At 38.5% G+C, this 20,233-nt stretch overlaps 1 protein-coding gene across 1 annotated transcript in view; it reads right to left on the bottom strand.

The window, feature by feature from the left end:
- The window catches only part of MRTFA (myocardin related transcription factor A), a 100,361-nt gene that overhangs the window by 62,119 nt on the left and 18,009 nt on the right, over positions 1 to 20,233 (bottom strand). The window contains exon 3 of the mRNA XM_074578236.1: positions 18,687 to 18,948. The gene's annotated coding sequence lies outside the window, so the exon portion shown is untranslated. The remainder of the gene's footprint in view (positions 1 to 18,686; positions 18,949 to 20,233) is intronic.

Genomic DNA, 20,233 nt, shown 5'->3' with positions numbered 1-20,233 from the left:
TTGAAACCATCATGCTATAGGAATAAAATTATGCACAGCCAGCCTCCTTACACAAATTAGAGAGAACTACTTAAGCTTTTGACAATGCCAGAGTTATGATCTTAGGACAGCCTTTCCCCACACAGTCCTCCCACAGTTTTCCATCTTCTGCCCCCAACTCTTGTCTCCTCCTCCCCTAAATCAGTTAGTCACCACTCTTCACTAAAGAACTAATTTTTCCCTGCAGCTCACTCTCCAAATTATTAGCTACTCAAAACTCTAAATCCAGCTCCGCAATCTCCTGTCCTAATTAAATCAAAGGAAAGAGTAGTTCGCATAAATAACATTTTCAAGATCTAGTTTTAGCTTCTAGATTTTGCAGCGAAGTTTCCCGTCCCGCTTCAGGGCCAGAAGGTTAAACATTTCTCAATGACGCAGGCTCCCTTAGCGCGAGAGTGATGAGGAAGTGGTCCAAAAAACCTCATTCTTCCCAGGCACTAAATCAACAACCACAGCAAACAGTGAGTGCCTCTCTCCAAGGAAAACTGGGAGGAGTGGAGCAGTCTCTTATAATAACCAGTCACTCAGTCTGCCACCATAATGCAAAAGCCCAGTAGAAGGAAGAGAAGAGAACAAAGCATAACAAGAAAAGAAGAAAAAAAACCCATAGAAATAAGATTGTGTAGTAGTAGTGTGTTTATACAGAAATCAAAATAAATTAAAAAAATAAAAAAAGAAAACCCACAAAACTCAGTAACTTAAACTTCTGTAGAATACTGCATTTCTGTTTACAATTACTATTCTTTTGTGGTCCATTTAGGTTGCCGGTAACTTTCTAGCTTAAAATTAAAGATGCTTTTTGACCTTTAAATGGGCTGAAATTTTCCTGCCTGAGAGACCACTTTTCATATACTGCACTGTTCCAGACACTCACGTGTTAGTCTCCGGATTTTCAAGATAAGATTAGTAACAGAGGCTTCTCCATAAGGAGCCTACTAATCTGGACCTTGTTCTTGCTTAGTTTGAGGTGACATGGGGTCAGCAAAGGCATACTGCAAAGTGTTTTCTGTTTATTTCAACTTTCAGTTAAAGAACATTGAAGGCTCTAAGCCTTGGGACTCTTTTGCAATAAGTCAAGGTCAAGGTACTTTCTGAAGAGCTTAACCAAAAGTTTTGGAAGTTGTAATTTTGAACTGGTGGTACCTCAGTGTCGGATAGCAACTTTAATAAATCAAAACTACTCAGTTTATTTTTAAAAGACGTACATTTAATTTGAGTTGACATCAGCTACACTTGCAAAATCCAAATCTCAAATACTGAAAGACATAAACAAGGAAAGCCAGCTTCAATCAGAGCATCTCCATCAGGAGAAAAAAAAAAAAAGAAAGAAAGAAAGAAAGGGAAAAAAAATAATCTCAAAGTCACTTATTGTTACAGGCTGATCAAGCTTCACTGGAAGCTGCAACTTCTTTATTTGGGATACACTCATTTCTGAGAAAAAACAATCAGGGCAAAGAAAATGGAAAAGACTACAAAGAACCATAAATACATTTCGCAACCTAATTCTCACACTGGATAATTAAATAGGTTCCTAACCTGCTGGGATTCCAATGCTGTGCATAATTCCTAGGAAGCACCACTAACATTACTTAGAGGATCTGATTTAAAATAAGCATCAAAATAGAAAGACATAAAAAAGTATTCAGCAGGTCACATTGGCAGACACTGCTTTTAGCACTTGCCCACTTCAGGATATTGTAAGTGGATGCAGTTTCTTCTACTGAAAATATTTGGTCTGCATTACGGTTTGCATCAGTTTAACTACAAAAAGCTATTTGGACTAAAAGACACTGACACACATGCTCATTTAATATTGAAAACCAGAAGATTTTTAACCAAAGAGAGAAATTCTAGGGCAGCTTTCCAGTATGAGTTGCTGGTGAGTGAGAAATCCAACACTTTTAAAAATGGTGCTCAATAACATTATGAAGGGGAGTATATGACCTGATTACTTGCAACAGCAGGGGAGTGGGCTCTGGGACCCTGAAGGATAATTCCAGTTCTGTTTCTTTATGACTCCTTACCTACTTAAACTATTGCTAAATTATACAGTGTTCTTAAACATCACTAAGGTTAATCACAAAAGAGAGCTGTGGCAATGTAATTAAACTACTTTCCTATATTGACTCTATTAGTAGAACTCTCCTGCAAAGAAATTGAGGGGAGAGGGGGCAATATTTCTTCCATTAAGATTAAGATTCTGGTTTCACCTCCACAAAGAAGGATTCATGTTTTCTTAGTCACAAATGAAAAAAAAGTTCAGACCTCCTCAAGATAACCAGCTGAGGTTTCTCCATTTGAAAAGACAATCTGAAAGAGGTGTCAGTCTCTTCTTGGAAGAGCCCTAAGGTCAGAACAGCAGAGGGTGCTCTAAGTCTGAACTGAAGTGCCATCAGCTCAGCAACAAGGAGCATGCACATGCAACAGGAAGCTGAAGGTTACCTCAGGTTTGGGGGTTTGATTTTTGGTGGCATTTTTTGTTTGGGTTTTGTTTGGTTTTTAGAGCGTTTTTTTGTGCTGCAGGAGTACTTCGAGAGTGGCAAAAGCCACTCACATGGCAATCAGTTAAATATTTATCTATGTCAGTTTCCACAGAACATCAAACAATATTAAAAACATTCACAAAACCTTAGGAGTTACCTGTAATCCCCACCACTGATCTATACCGCTCTGGGCATACATCAGAGACTGATTCATATTGAAGTTTAGATATAAAAAAACCCATATTTTAATGCCTATAATAAAAATGTAGACTAGACATGGATCCCATTATTAAAAAAATAAAAATACAAAACATCCTGAATCTAATCCCTAATGTAAATTTCTACTATCACACAGGAATGGAAACTTGAGCGCTTTGTTAAACATTAGTCATCTCAAATCTGGCAAACACTGGATAGCAAGGAGTAACTGGGAGTCAGCAAGGTAACTGGGAGACAGAACGGATATGTGTCTGCACTGTGTCCCTTTAGGCAAAGCATGCGTGGTGTAATCATCATACCAGTTTAGAGAGAGTCAGCATAACACACGTTCAGATATTAATCCAGAACCTAAATTAGTGGCAGGCCGCAAAGATGACTATGATCAGTATGAGCCATAAAGATAACAATGATCAGTCTGAGCCTATTTAAATAATCATTAAGTCATTTTTATACAATCATGCCTAAAGACTCCAAATAAGAAGCTGATTTAAATAATGCTTTTTTACTTCATTTTGCTCATGCACTTGAACTGTGTTCTTGAAGAAAGGTTGATTCATATTCGTCACGTAAATGAACGGGTAACTTACAGAATATGACGACAGCAATTAAATAGGGCCCATTATACATAATGCATTAGTTTCCCAGCAAGGAAGACTCTGCTTTGATTAAAGTTACAGCATATAAAACCTGACATGAGTTTACATGCATTTTAAACTTCCATTTAGTTTTTAATAGCAGTTGGTGAATGATACAAAAAAATGCAGTATGATTATGACAATCTTAGTATGTAGACTAGAAACTGGTTAAAATGCGCACACACACACACAGAGCCCTCCCTTGAAGTTATTTCTCCATAGTTACATTTTAAAGTAAGCTGGAGCCATAATAAAGGTTAGGAAACAAAGCAGTCGGTGAATAATTGTTTTGTCTTATGCATCTTTGCTGTTTTAGAACAAATGCAGCCCATATGTGCCCTTGCAAGTTCATTGAGTTGACCTTGACAGGCTCGAGAGGTGGGCCTGTATGAACCTCATGAAGTTCAACTAGGCCAAGTGCAAGGTCCTGCACCTGGGTCATGGCAATCCCAGGCACAAATACAGGTTGGGGAGAAAATGGCTTGAGAGCAGCCATTGAGAGCAAGGACTTGGGGGTGCTGGCGGATGAGAAGCTCAACATGAGCTGGCAATGCGCGCCTGCAGCCCAGAGAGCCAACCACAACCGCAAGAAGCATGGCCAGCAGATCGAGGGAGGTGATTCTGCCCCTCTACTCTGCTCTGGTGAGACCCCACCTGGAGTACTGTGTCCAGCTCTGGAGTCCTCACCACAAGAAGGACATGGACCTGTTGGAGCGGCTCCAGAGGAGGGCCACAAAGATGATCAGGGGGCTGGAGCACCTCTCCTGTGAAGACAGGCTGAGAGAGTTGGGGTTGTTCAGCCTGGAGAAGAGAAGGCTCTGGGGAGACCTTACAGCAGCCTTCCAGTACCTAAAGGGGGCCTACAGGAAGGATGGGGAAGGACTCTTTATCAGGGAGTGTTATGATAGGACACGGGGTAACGGCCTCAAACTGAAAGAGGGTAGATTTAGATTGGATATCAGGAAAAAATTCTTTACCGTAAGGGTAGTGAGGCACTGGAACAGGTTGCCCAGGGAAGTTGTCAATGCCCCATCCCTGGAGGTGTTCAAGGCCAGGCTGGATGGGGCTTTGAGCAGCCTGGTCTAGTGGGAGGTGTCCCTGCCCATGGCAGGGGGGTTGGAACTAAGATGATCCTTAAGGTCCCTTCCAACCCAAACCATTCTGTGATTCTGTGATCTTAGTCCACAGAATGGATAAAGACAAAAAACTGCCTGGGTGTTTTTTTCCTGCTCCATCTTTCTCAACCAGTAGAGTAGCACTCACTGCATAAAATGAATGAACAGAGTATTTTCAAAGCAGCTACAGAAAAATTACTATTTTTAAATGGTAATTTCGCACTTCAACAAATACCCCATGTTTTAACAGATTTCCAGCAGTTTCTTGTTTAAATTTAAAGTTGTCAGTAGAAATAGGTATTGCTCAACTAAGTGATTCTCTAACGAGTAGTCTTTATTGTAGGCTGTCATTATTGACAAAAAAAAAAAAACCTGCATCCTTTATATATTTAGTTTCAAGTACAATCCTTTAACTCTAGTTTGGCTAACAAAACAATGCAGTGATTTGATTACTCCATAGTTAATCACAGGGATAAGAGGCAGCAAAAGTTTATGTTCAAATCTTTCATGAATGGAATAACTCAGTAATGTGCAGCTTACAGTTGTGCACTCCTCACTCCATGTCTTATACCAGCCAACTCAGAACTTCACACAGTTAGTAGCTCTGGCATAAAAATTTCCATATTTAAATCTGACTTCAGGAACGTCCCATTTGCTGCTTCGGAAAGAATTCCCACTGCACGATGACGATGAAGCTCACATAACTTTGTTCAGTCTTTGGATCACATGCATGATTCTGGTCAAAAGCCAGTGAAGAGTCATTTTATCACTACTCAGAATATACACATCTCAGGGAACTGTACCGGCAACCAGGGAACTCTTTACATTCCCCAGGAACTTGCTACCTAGATACAAAAGGTTACATTTCCAAATGCCATAGATTCCAAACTGAAATCAAAAGTTCTATTTTTAAAGTGGTGATGATGCAAACTATAAAGCTAGGAATGTCTTCCCCTCACCTCCACTCTCCGTCCAAAACCAAAGTCCTGATTTGTGTTGATTCAAGAACCCACTGTGATCTCAAAATTCTAAGTTGGGGAAAAAAAAAAAAAAAGAGGGAAAAAAAGGAAAAAGAAAAAGAAAAAAAATCATCATTTTAAGTTACACTATTCAAACAAAATGAAATGCCAAAAACTAGAGGAAAAAACTCACAACTAGAAAAGTCTCTTACTAGGAAATGAAAACAACAGTAAGGAAAAAACTCCTACTAACAGGTGCTTGAAAAGACAAGATGAAGTTAGAAGGCATTTTAGTGCATGAATGAGAGGTTATTCTTTTGAGCACCAAAAGCCAGCGCTGAATTTAAACTTTATCTAAAACATGAAAAAGAGAAAACCAACCACAAAAACAACAGCTCTGACATTTGTCACTCCTGAAAGAGCTGAAGAGGGGGACACCTCCCTTCTACGAATACACAGACATGCTGTCCCCTTTCTTCCCATTAGAAGTAGTTTAGCAGCTGACATGCCTCAAGCACTTCAACTTAAATACTTTAAAGAGGGAAGAGAAAGAGCCTGGGAGCTGCGTTTTGAAAGGAAGAATGAATGGGATCAGCATCAGTTTGTCCTAAATTGAGTTTAATATATCCCTAATTGGATAAAGTAGCTCAAAAATGCAACTTTCCCCTGCAAATGAGTGAAGTTTTACATTTGATTCAAGATGACACTATTTTTCAGCTGAAATGACTGTTCCTTTTTCAGAACCAGTTGGATACAAAGCAAATTAGACCAGAGAAGTCAAGTTTTATCCACTAGAGAGAACTTAATTATTTTGATGGTCATTGACAGTGCTGACTTCAAAACAACACTTCTTTTGTTCTCTACATATGCATGGAAAAAAATACTCTTGTTCATCTAAAGTGCACTTCTAGCAGTTTAGAACAACCTATTTCTGCTTGATCTCTAATAGATTCTAAGGGGTTTTTTCTGCAGGTCAGTGGAACAATATTTCAGAACCCAAAGATGTTATCCAATACATCACTCTATGTTGAAGAGATCTTCATTTTTTCCAGTATAGTCATAGAAAGAAATTAAGATTACACGGAGACAGTAATTAAACTGCAACATATACCAAGACAGTGCAAACCACGGTATAGCGCACATAAACAAAGCAATGATACTTAGAACAGTAAATGAAGAGGTTACAAGTAAAGCAAAATTTAGGACAAAAGGAATTCATTAACAAAAGTAGCCATTCCACCAAGTGCTAACCTCCATTAATTGTGGCAATGCACTGTTAGACTATTAAGTGACCCTAAGTGGCCATAACTCTTATCTATCCACGCAAAAGGTCTGCAAAATATGATCTGAAATTTAGGGTTTATCTATCTGGCTGATTGCACCTCTGTATGCGTACTGCACACACATTTCTGCCCAGCAACCTGCTAGAAGCCATAAAAAGAAACATGTGAACAATAACTAATTTATTTTTTTTTAAAGTGAAATTATCTTCGACAGTTTGATTTTATGCCATTTAGGCATAAAATTTGCATATAGAGGCACACCCCAGACTCCCGAAATTTCCCTAACTTGCATGAGTCCCTCATGTGGCTGTTCAAAACCAGTTTTAATTGTTACTGGATTGTGATTGTGTCAGAAAAAGCATTCTTTTAGCACTCTTCCCTCTTCATAAAAAAAAAAAAGAGAGAGAGAGAAAAGAAAAAAAAAGGAAATACTCATTACTCATTTTTTCAGTGGCCCAAACAGTCTGTTACAGAACAAAGCCAGGTCATACCAACAAACTATTCAGTCCATATCTTGACTGAACAGTGACCAACAGCACAAGAATTTGCAAGATCTCCATATGGGATAATTAGGTAGTGACATGAATAACACAAAGGCTTCAGGGGAACAAAAAAAGAGGCTACATAGGGAGATTAGGCTGAAGTAGATAACGGGAAGGAAACTGCAAGCTTTTGGAATCAGCAAGTAAATATAAAGAAAACAAATGAGTCAGATGCTGAGAGAGCCAAGGCATCAAAAAGGATCAAGTGACTCTTGGAGTAAAATGCTAATGAGGGAGGTCCCACTGCTAAAAGCTTGGTATAGACAGACCTGCACATCAGCTTCATTTTCAACAGAATGAAAACACAAACTGGCACAGGGCTGTTTCTAAAACTGTATTCTTGAATATGAATGTCAAATTTTGCCTCACTCTGTATGACCACTTTTTGAGTGACTGGGTCAGTAATACCGTAGTTCTTCAAACAAGTTCAGTAAGTAGTCCAATGAGATGTCAAATACAGCAATTAAGTTTCTGCTTATTTTTGCAATTTTTTTATGGGTCTACTGCCTTTTTGAAATGTATTTTCAGCATGATTTTCATTTTTACTTTTTCTTCCTCAGCTGTCATGACTTATATTGATTTTTTACTCTTCCGTTTTTCAGTTTGACGGGTATGTTTATGTTTTTCTGGTTAATACAACATGCACCTCACTAGTCATATTGTTCCTGCTTTGTGTTTTGTTCTGAAGAAAGAGCTCCTCCCTGCTTAAGCCATTCTGCTCCCAGAATAGTAAAGTTGTATTCTCCTCAGTTCTTTCTCTAAGATATTAAGAATGTTTTCTCATCTTCAGTATCAAAGGTGTTGCTTTTTATGTGCCCACCAACATGGAATACAAACATCATTTCCTATGTCAACTACAGCGTCAGATACTGTCACTTCTTGAATAGACTTCCATTAGTACCCAAGCACTAAATAAGCACAGTCTTATTACCTGTGTGCCTTAAAGAAAGTTTGGTCTATGGAGTGCAAGCTGTGTAAGGTCTATCAGGATAATTTATTTACCCAGCTTAGGCCATGATTCTCCTACTTCTTCCATGGCTCTTCAGAAGCTTTGATGAGTTGACTGGGACAACTGTTTCCAGCTTCCATCTTTAGAGTAGGGCTTCTGGAGATGAACATAAGGACCAAGAAGCCTTGAGAAGTTAAGTCTTTCCTCATTAGATGATTCTAGCTCTCAACAGAAAGGAGATCCAATTCAGTCTCTAAAAAGTCTCAACTAGTTTGCCCACCAGACAACTTAATTACCTCACTAAGCCAAATAAAAGTAGCAACCAACAGCAACTGAAGTCACTAAATATTAAATTTTTTAAGAAAAAATAAAAGTTAAACAATTTGATCTCAGCATCAAGTAGCCATTGTCCTTATCTACAAGCTTGTAATATATTTCCATTATTCAAGACTTGCTATGCACATGGTTCCATCCTGTTGTCATATTTGATTTCGCCACCAATCTTGTGAATCTATTTACATAAACATTTGCCTGCTTCTTGCTTAATATTTTTCCAACAGTGGTTGATCCAGAAGAAAAGAGAGCTGCCTGCCACTGATGGAAGAGGTGCAATAAATCTGTATCCCTCATTAGGTAAGCTAAGCTTGCCAGGAAATTGCCTCAACATTGCAGAACGCCACTGCATAATCTAGGACTAGGGTTAGCTGACTTAAGCGAAAGCTATATACACGTACTCTTTAGTGGGAGAAACTCTGACCCTAAGAACTAAATGCAAGCCTCAGGAGTTTTCATAATTTGGAAGAAATGAGAAATACAGCCACAAATAAAGTTTTGAAAAAAGTAATACTAATATGAAGGCTGTTTCCCTAATTTTAAGAAGTCTTACTTTATTCTGCAAGTTTCCCCAGAATATCATGCACAAATTCAGTTACAAGAACCCCGAAATGTAAATTCCATGGCTCTTCCTTGTCTGCAAAAGTATTAACAGAATTAGAAAATCTATTAGAAACAAAGCACATTGAGGTAAACATTTTTTTCAGGCCATTACGTAACAACTGTCATATATTAAAAAAAAATTCTTCACACCGAATAATAGATACTGTCTTGCCATACATATCCTGTCTAACACCTTGATAATGTCTAAATCCTACCTCCAAAATTCACAGACTGCAAGACTATGACTAGAAGAATGATGTATTCTGTCCAAACACCCTTCTGAATGGAGACAAAAACTATGTATTCCGTGTAAGATGCAGCCCTGCCATAACACCGCTCTTGCCTTTCCTATCTACAACAGGAGGTGGAAGATGCATACTTTGGTTCTCTAAACAACAAAGAATACAAGCATATGTCAGAACTATAAAATAAAGGTCATACAGGACCTTTATAGACATACACAATCTTCACAGATAATTTACTAAACATAAGACTCTAAGTTAGGGAAATCAGCACCACAAATTCAGGAAAAAACAGCAATTTCTGAAAAAAACTATATTAAACTATGAAGTTATTGTTTTACTTGTCTCTTTCCAAAACACTACTTGAGGAATTAACTTTCAGAAACAAGTCTGTCTTGACACTTTTGGCATTATGTATGTGCTGCTTTTCAGGCAACACTCTACAAGACATTAAGAGTAAACAAACGCAAACCCAAACTCCTAGGCTACTACTAGTTTGCGGTCAGATCTTACCAAGGTTACAGTCAGTCTCTGTTCCCATCCATAGAATAAAAGAAAAACATTCATATCTATACATATTTGTTAAGTTTCACAACTACAGAATGTTCTAAAGCCTCAGATAAAAATGCTCTACAGAGGCACACCATACTGTCATTAACAGATAATCCTCACTCTGGCATGTCTTACACGTCAGAAATGCAACTCTATATATATCTAAAAGGTAAGCACAGTATCACAAAAAGCTCACAGTATTTAAGACAAAATCATATAAAGACAATACCATTTTCATTCTCAAGGAAACAGTCTTTCAAGACATAAAACAAGCATTGGGAAGTTTCAAAGCAGAAGGCTTTTTTTCCCCAAAATATGCAATTTAAAAATCTCTCCAAAGTATCAAGAACATGTTTCATCGAAAAATAATTAACAATAAACTGCACAAAAAGCTAAACAGAGGAAATTTATTTAGAACAAGTCCTAGATTTGACTGGGATTTTCGAATCTTCATGAGGCACTTAAATTTAACACTGGGGACCAACAAATGAAGAACAGGAAGATAATTTTATCTCTGATGAAGGTCCAAAGTGATCAGAACTTAACATCCAACTAGTATCCATCTGCAACCTGCACATGAAGTTACCACAGCACTCTCATTTGTCTTTACTCAAAGTCACATAGCCTCCTGGCACTCCCTTATACAGTTCAGCGACCATGATTCACCGGCAAAATTTACCCATGGCATATGTTCTGGGTGATACCTGATTGGAGTGTTGTCATCTGCATTTCTGGTTCCAGCAGTGTCATGTTGATCCTTTTCTCAACAGTTATAATCCCTAAGAGACCTCTCTTTATATGTAGATAGATATAAATTGTAGATAGATATAAATAAGTTTTTAAAAAATAATCCAAGAGGACCTCTCAATTTTAATCTTGTTCAAAACTTTCAAAAAAATCTCCTCCTTATATGATGAAAACCTTGTCTACTGCGAAAACTCTGTCTTTAAACATGCAGTTCTCTGCTTATTCACTCGAGGCAAGTTGGAGCAGCCCAGAATCAAATTACTGCTAGGAGAAAAATGAATACTCAAAGAGGAACGCAAGATGTGTAGTTTGCCGAAGTAAGGTCCGCCCCTTGATGCTCTGTAAGTAAAAGGGAGGCGGGGGGGGGAAGGGGTCAGAGACACTACAACTGGCATTTTTTTCCCCTTTTAAAAGAGAAGGATGACGTCTTGAGTAGACTTTCAATCCCCTAAGGGGCTCTGCTGACGAGGCAATTTCATTCCAAAGACAAGGAGACCCAGTGTTAACATAAACATGCAGACATCCTCGGCTTTGAAACAACATGGCCAAAAAACATACACATCCTGCTGATAGATCGGTTACTTTTCTTCAGTCTTTACCAGTCCTTTTTCTTAATAATTGCACTATTCCCTTATCCCTATCAACTCCGCTTGCTGACCACTAAACCTGAGCTACTGTAAGGAAGGACTGGAACTTCTTCCATAGAGATGTCAGCCTCTGTTTCTTAAAAACAAACAAAACGCCCTTTCTCTTTCAGACTCTTCCCACTGTGGATCACACCCTCCATCCAACCTGTCTAGAGGTTAAAAAAAGCATAAAGCCTTGTTTCCCACATCCAGATGATTAGTTTGAAATTATTTAGGATAGTGGACAAAACTTTTATAGTCAAATATTTCTTGAGTAAAAGATAAAAATAGAATTAAGTCTTTCCTTACTAGATGATTCTAGCTCCCAACAGAAAGGAAATTCAATTTCAGTCTCTAAAGAGTCTCAAGTAATTTGCCCAACAGATAATTTAATTATCTTAACAAACTAATTCCAATGCTTCTGTCCCCAGAGCAGCTTTCACTTATTCCCCATCTTTCTCCAAGGCTGATCGTCATTTCTCATTAGGTCATCTAAGTAAGTAACTGCATATATTTGCACCAAACCCAAAAATATATTGAGCTCTACATCAAAGATACAGACCGATTTTTAGATTCAAAATCCCTTTGTAGCCAGTCAAAATCCCTCTCTTGCCACAACAGTATTTACGAAGATGAGTTAACTGGGTGTTTAAAACTGCTTTAGTGCTGTATTCTGACCCCTCCAATCTTAAGTAACTTCAGGGCTTCTCTAGTACTCAGATGCAAGAACTCCCCAACAGCTGCTCCACAGCTGAAAGAAGAGCACGGCAGGTTTTAGCAACATATCTTCCTTCCCCCACACAAACACATCTGGGGCTTCAAAGGCAGCAGCAGAAACTCATTTGGCAGCTTTAAACACTACAGGAAAATCCCTTACTGTGATGATATTGTAGTATTTATCAGATTTCCATATTCATCACAACAGTAGTGTGTTGTAAACGGACAAGAATCAGCTCATTTGTGCCACTCATATTCAAACACTAGTTTGAATTCAGTCCTAGTTTTGCAGACAGACTAGGCAAAAATTGCAAGCCTAAATGTTCATTCTTGCTATGCAATGCTTATGGAAAGGAACTGTAGTGGTGCCTTTAGAGACACTAGTGACAGAAATAAGTCACTGTAACGCTTGCCCTGAATATACATATTCATCATAAATAAAGGAAACCATCAACTTTCAGCAGAATGTGTACTTATTTTTGTGGAGACATATTGAAATATAAGGGGAAGCAGTACAAGCAAAGAGGAAAGGAAATTTTTCCTCCAGCATCCAGCAACATCACCTTAACTCCCTGAAGTATGTTCATGTGCACTGTCAGTGACCGTGAACAGGAACATTAAATTTAAGGCACTAACCAGGAAGTTGCTTATTTGACCAGCCAGGAAGATGAAGATTGCACTACCGAGTGTCTTCAGGCAGCTATTCCTTCATTATACTTTGTGGTAACGTATGATTGTGGCAGAGGGAGAGTTACAGCCTGCAGAAGTGGCTGATAGTATCCCAGTATAAACGAATTCTAGAAAACTCGACATTTTCATGAGGAAAGCCGCACATTACAGAAGCGGCTATCACCCAAAGCTAGGATTCAGTTTGCTAAGTACTAGTAGCAAGTGACTATTGGTCACTTGCTAATGGTGCAGTCTTTCTTGTGTGAAGCACACACTCCCTGTTTAAGTACAACAGACTGAGAATCCTGCTGAATGGCATTGTCCTTTTAAAGAAGGAGACTTCCTTTCCCCGTTACTACCCTTAATATTTAAAACAGCAAAACCAGCAACAGAAGTCCTTACTCACGCAGACAAAACAGCTGCCCAGATCTGGGCCTGACTTGTTTAAAAAGCAGCTTAAATTAATTAAAAAGGAATGTTTTTTAAATAGCTATCAATTTATATGACTACTGTTCATCCATCAGCCCTGAACCTTGAAATCTCGGAGGCAAACCAAAATAAGAGAGAAACTGGAAAGGAGAAACAGGAGGGAAAAGAATATTACAAACCAGTGACTGGAGAAGGGCATTACGATCTTGTTAACTTGATCAGGAACATACAAAAACTGTGTTGAGAGCTAATTTGTAAAGTCACCACATTAAAGCTTCCTTTGGCATTACTCCTTCCAGTTCAACTATTCCCCCATCACTATTTAGAAGTTTGTTTTACATATTTCAAGAGATTACCACTTCTCAGCTGTTTAGGAGCTCCCATCAGTAACAGGCCAGTCATTTCTATCATGCTCTGCATCTCATAGCTCTATCAGAAACTTTCAGACAGCATGCTAAATTTATAGTCTCCTGGGACATAAAGTCTCTTAACATAAATCTATCCAAGACAGACTGGTTGTTTTTATTCTAACAACCATTCCCCTTACTCATACACAAGAGAAAACAGCAAGCCTCATTGGAATGTGTGTGAAGGACAGATCAGAGAAAGCTATATATTTCCTGTCTTGATCCTTTTGTTACAATACAGACTTAATCTTCTTCACATGTAAATTCTGGATGAGGCAGTAACTGCCACTTGGTAATTAAATGTAACTTTGAGTCACACTATTCCAGAAGTCAGATATACACTAGAAAAAAGGGGGGAAATAATTTCAGAATAATCCAGTCTCTTTAAAACCTTTTCTCAGGAATGAAACACCCTTGTTGATAAGCAAACATGCCTAACTTCTTAAATGAGTTCACGAGTCACAATATTCACTTTCTAAAGAACAGTTTATGACATGATTTTAAGAACATACTATCAATGTTTTTAAAGTCACAGTAGCAAGAAGATAGTTATAAAATCTGCAAAGTCACTGTAGTAAGTTATATTTGAAATAAATCTTGAATCTGACTGCATTCAATGTAATGACGATCCAGGATGGGAAAGAAGGGGAGTGAGACAGGAACATATAACCTACTAAAAGAATTATAGGAGTAATCACCTACACAATTCTTTAAAACAAAACCAGGTGCCCTAATAAACACTTAAAATATTACAGTCTTTTAACAGTAAATGGGCATAGGCACATAGGCACTAAATTAGCACCATTAGAACCATTTGAATAGTTCATCTCTCCAATTTGTAAGTGAGTATAATCACCAACAGTTTATGTAGCAACAGTTAATCCCATGCTTTGTACAGCACTCAGCCTTTACAGTAACAGGAACACCTTCTGATACCTAAAGCACAGGCCTGCTACATGACTTTGAGTCATGCTGAAATTCCACAAATTCCAACTAGTCTCTTTCTCCCAACGTGTATGGTACTTCAGAGAAGGCAAGCATCCCAGATCAAGTAAACCCCCAAAACTGACAAGCTGGTACAAGTTTTGTCCAAACCTGTAATCATAAAATGCAACAGTTCATTTGAAAGAATGTTACCTCATCTTAAACAAGCCTACAGTCAGAAGAAACTAGGACTGTCGTAGGCTTCTAACACAATATTGTTCATGACCTCTGGACAAAGATAACTGTGAATTCATCTGGGGAAAATGGGTCAAGCGAGAGGGTCAATAAGCTAGTGGAGCAACTATCAAAATTTCAAATGAAAGTTAAATACAAGCACAATTTTGATCAGAAATGATCAAACTGTGTAAGATTTGTATATTCATCACCTGTTTTTCCTCTTTTTTGTACCACGTTCATCAGGGCCTTGCTCTAACCATGCCCTAAGGGTTGGGAAAAGTTATCTTGGCATCTTAGTACAGGTGACTGAGAAAAATCAAGATACACTTAAGAGCTTCAGATGACTCTGTAATGACCTTTTTTTGACTTGTGTGGCAACGAATGAGTCAGTCACACGTAATTTCTCATTGTTACAGAAACTTGAGGCCTTGATGAACATGGGTAAAAAGGGAGAAGGAATGTAAATTTTGGATAGAAAATTCACTGCGAAGCACAAAGACAAATTAAATAACTACACCTTAAATGTTCCGTGAAGCTTGATGTCGGAACAGGACCTAATAATGGTGTCAAAATATTTTTCTAACACCTTATCACATAAGGTTTCCTTCCACTGAAGTGAAAAGAAATTGTTTCCTACTGTGTTCCAATACTTCACACATATCCTTAATAGCTTTTATGGCATTTTAATGTAGTGTAACTAAATAACAACTATTCAGTCAAGATATAAGGTCTTCACACCCATCTGTCTAGATGTATCTATCCTTGTAGGTACACACCCCTACAAGGATGACGTGTAGCTGCGATAAGGGAGATGAATATCAAGAGGAGTCTGGGTCCAAAATAAAACAAAACCAACAAGAAAACCCCCAGAAACTGCCTCTTGCTGCTCGTCAGTTCTCTCAGAGCAGGAAAAAAAAGAATCTGCTGTTCTAGGACATATGGCAGCATGTGCACACAGGACTGCACTCCCAGTTCTCCCATGGGATTCATAATTCCATGATGCTTCACATGCCAAAGAAATGCCTATTTTAACTCAGCTAATAGTTTATGTTCCAGAACCACAGCCTGAAGTAACAAATTCAATACAAATCCATGTAATATTTTTCTACAGACATCTACAGATAAACAAAGTCTGCTGTAAGCAAAAGTTCCACAAAGGGTTAACCCGTTCGAAGTGCTCAGCACAAGTAGTTAGTTCAGCTGTGAGTCAGCAATGCCTGTCTAGAACTGCAAACAGGAGACCCTTTGACACAGATAGGCAGCTTCCAGCAAGTCTCTTATTTACCATCTCCTCCCCTCCCACTGCCACTCAGCTTGAATCTTCCTCATACCTTGAATTTGGCAAGTTGTCACAGAAGCAGTTTCACTGCACAAGATACGCTTCTACAGCCACTTTAGATTGCTCAAATGCTTAAGCAGATTGCCATCTCAACTGACATCATCTCTAAAGGGTTTTTTTTTTAACACGTTTGAAGCCAAAGGCACAACAACAAAGATACACCATATTTTAAAAAGGAACTTTAACAAGCTCAACAGCTTTCAACAGCTGTGCAACCCCTACCCCAAGATAACTGAAAAGTTCCCATTTGAGAGAACAAGTTTATTAATTCAAAATGCATCAGCTATGTTTCTCAACAGCTCACTAAACCAAGTCTCCTTTTGTCCTGTGACAGTTTGCAGATAACCATATTTCAACAGCACTTTTCTGTCCCACAATACTTTAATGAATGTACACACAAACAACACAAAACAACATACTGAAGCCTAGAAGAAAAGAGAATTGTACACCTCTGGAGATAAGAAATATTCAAGTAGTCTAGATCAGGGACTTTGGACTTTATGCCTTGTCTGAAAAGCTGCACCTCCAGCAGTAAAATTCTCACTATTGTGCTGAGCCCTGATAAAGAATCAGCTCTGAAGAGACCCACCTAATGAGTCACTTCCGGGAATATCCTAATTTTCTTTGGCAAAAGGTATGGGCAAAGGTGTTCCTTTTCAAATACTATGTAAACCCAACCCATTCCAGTCAAGCAGATTTTCAGCCCACAATGATACAGCTTCAAGGCTGAGTCCATAATAACATTATTGTGATAGAGGAAAACCATCTATTTCTGTAAAATATTCCCAAGATACCAATTTTGAAATATATCCAAAAAACTGAATCATATCAGGACTCTCTCATTTTTGTAACAGAATACCCTTTTCTCTGACCATAACAAATGCTGTTGTGTCCTGCTTGTACCCGTTCAATGTGCTGCTACAAGTTTCTATTTTCCTAAAAAGGTACTCTTTTCCATTCCAAACACTAGTATCCCTTTCCCTATGGCATCAAGAATAAACTGCTTCTTCCCAATTCAGGACTCTTAATCACGTCTTATTCACTAAGAAGAGAAGAACCCTGCCTCCAATAAATTCACAATGTCACCTTCAGGTGGCCAGCTGTCAAGGTTTTGAAAACAAAGGCTCATATGCTTTTCCCATGCTACCTTCAAACCCTCTACCACCTTCAAAACTACCACAGTTAAATTTCATTTGAAATCTCTCCTTGCCTTCCCAACTATAAAATGTCCAAGTCTGCCACTAGTTGAGATGTGTTGAGATCACAGTCTACCATGCTGACTAATATTCCAATTTCTTCTTTTATTTACCACCGCAACCACTATCTTGTACTTAGAGGACTGCAAACATTAAGGATTAGAAGTTTTTTGGTCTATTTTTGCAGTTTCTAGTGTGTCCATTTTGAAAGCCTGTAAACATGACTGTAATCACATAATGACTGTATAATGTATATGAATGAGGAAACTCTTTTTATCCTCTTAAAAACTAGTATTTTGGGTTGAAGTTAATTAATTCTTCCAACTAGCAAAACACTGATATGCTGTTCAGAGAAGGGTATGCTCAGTTTCTGGTGATAAGGAACGAGGTACATCAAGTGAAGTATCCCTCCAATCCAACTTACTGTCCTACTGTTCCTGTATTCTAAATCACTTTACCATAAGCATTACATTCTGGTTATAAAGCCACTCCAAATCTCCCCAGCATTTCTAATATGCTGTGCCATGCAGCTCTACGTAACGCATATAATGCAACATATAATGCCCATGACTAACAACCATGATCAAATCCATAGTATCTTGAGGTAAAATTGATAGCAAGAATTCAGACTCTAGAAAACCTTCACATTGTCAAGAGCCACCAACATATACACCAGAGGGTAGAGTAAAGGGAGATCACCAAGAGGAATTCACAAACGGAAGCCACCAGTTATCAAACAGTTTCATTTGTCACAGGACGGGGTTGAATGTGGCTTTCATGGCAGCCTGGTGATCGTGAGCTTCAGACAGTTCACATTCTTCCAAAATCAGGAATTCTGGTCACCAAGTAGCTCTGTATTTTGCCACTCCACTGTCACTCACCAAATGGTCAGAGGGATTCGTACCATAGTTTTCCATAAGCTACCTGCAGCTTAAGAAACATAGGCATTTTCACTCTAGGATTAGAAGGCCTACTGGGATATTTCATTTTTAACTCCAGGTCTTGTTCCCACTTCTAACAAGCCTGACAACTTTTCAGGCATTTGCAATGAGAAAGTTACTCACCCTTGGTAAGTGCAGACCAAGGTGTCAAAGAAAAATCCAGAGATGGCTATAGTCTTAAGATGAGCTAACAGTTTCTTTGACTGACTGTCTCAGCTTTGCACAACTTCTAGTCACTGCAAAGCACATGGAAGTTGTTTCTGGTATTCACCTAAAACAATAATCTAAAGCATTTATCACTGGAGCTCTCTGGAACTTCCACAGCAGTAACATCAATCCTTCCCATCAACCAATGTAAATCAGTTTTGTCAACTCTAGATTATTAATTGTAAGAAGTCATAAGAAGCAGTCCTGTCATCAGAACACATACCATGACAACACCACAGTACTTCCTTGGTGAGGACATACTACATGAGCCATGAGTGCACTGTACCACTTACCATTCTTCCTTTCACTGAGAGGAGGAAGGTTGGGGTTTCGGCCATGATGGAGGCTGAGGGTCAGCTCGGGCTGCAAGGAGAGCTCCTGCAGCTCATTGGCAACAGCTTCGCTCTGAGGGCTGGGGGCCGCCGAAAGTGACACCAGCACCGGCTCATCATCATTTTCGCCAGCCCCTCCTCCGTCCAGCCCATTTCCAGCAATGACGGAAGGGGGCAGGCACACCACACCGGAGAAATCCACTTTGGCTTTCGTGATGGCAACCTGAAAGACAAACCAAAAAAAGAAAAAAGGAAATCTCACATGAGAGTCCTAACCCATATGCCCAGTTCATCATGGCGTCTCCATGTTCTAGAGAAACGTTCTTTAGTACAGTGTTTGTGTTATCATCATGAACTCAAATCCAACTAGTAACTGAAACTTGCTAAACTCATCAGTTTACAAACTTGCATAAACTTCCAACACCATCACCACAGAAACTACAAACGAAACTAAGATTATTATCATTTTCTTAAAAAGTATGAGAACATTCTCAACTTTTGGTACTTTAGGAACCCAATCTTGAGAAGATACAGATTAAGTGGTTCCAGTGAAGTCAGACTATCTAGAAATTTGCTGAACTCTTGATTACTCCCCTTTTATACCAACAATGGTGTTTTAAAAGGACAACTGTCAATTGGTAAAGTAATCCTTCATAATAAACCTGGAAGGACAGCTGAGTACCACAAATAAGGATTTTCAAATAAAATCATTTGCATTTAAAAAAAATAAGTCTCTTGCCCCTTCTCTCTTCCCCACTCACAGTCACTGAAAATGAATGCAAGAAAAATATTCCACATAAAGTAAACAAAAAAGCTTTTATGTCTAAAACCTCAGCCACAGTAACTGAAATGTGCAATATATAAAGGGCCTTAATGAAAAAAGCAGTTTTAAAACATTTCATGATATTCCCATAATTCTTTAAATAAGTATTTAAAAGCCACCACTACGTTAAAATTAAAATTCTTTTACGTTCAGTAATTTAAACAGAAACAAACCAGCTGGAAGTCTCCAGTGAAATGGTTACTGTGTCAACATTTAAACAGTAACGGACATTATACAAGGGCAATCGTATTTGCTTTTGATTAATGAAGAAGGAAGTCTGCTGCTTCTTAGTATGCTGCTGTTTCAACCAGTCTAAACTCAGAAAACTACCACTACATAACTCTGCTGCACTGAAGTAACGTATCAAGCAAAAGGTATTTCCAGAGGCTAACATTCAGCTTCAAAAAGATGCAGGTAAAGAAAGCTGCAAAAAGTAAAAACCATCAGGATGACCCTCTAGAAATCAGTCAGAAAGTGTACTTGGAGCAGTGTTTTTAACAATACAATCTTTTATTGAGTATTTCCCACTTAACAGTCATAATTAACCTGACTGACTGTGACATTCAACACATTAATAGCTGATAAAGTAGCTCAAATAGACATTTTCCCCACTCCCATTTCAGTTTTGTATTTCAGTCGATTAGTAATGTTTGCTCTGCAATACCCAGAACAAAGTTATTAAGTG

This window comes from Larus michahellis, chromosome 1 (genome assembly GCF_964199755.1).
Source record: "Larus michahellis chromosome 1, bLarMic1.1, whole genome shotgun sequence".
NCBI classification, from domain to species: Eukaryota; Metazoa; Chordata; class Aves; order Charadriiformes; family Laridae; genus Larus; species Larus michahellis.
Note: the sequence above shows the minus strand (reverse complement) of the source record. Positions and strands in the feature narration are given on the sequence as shown.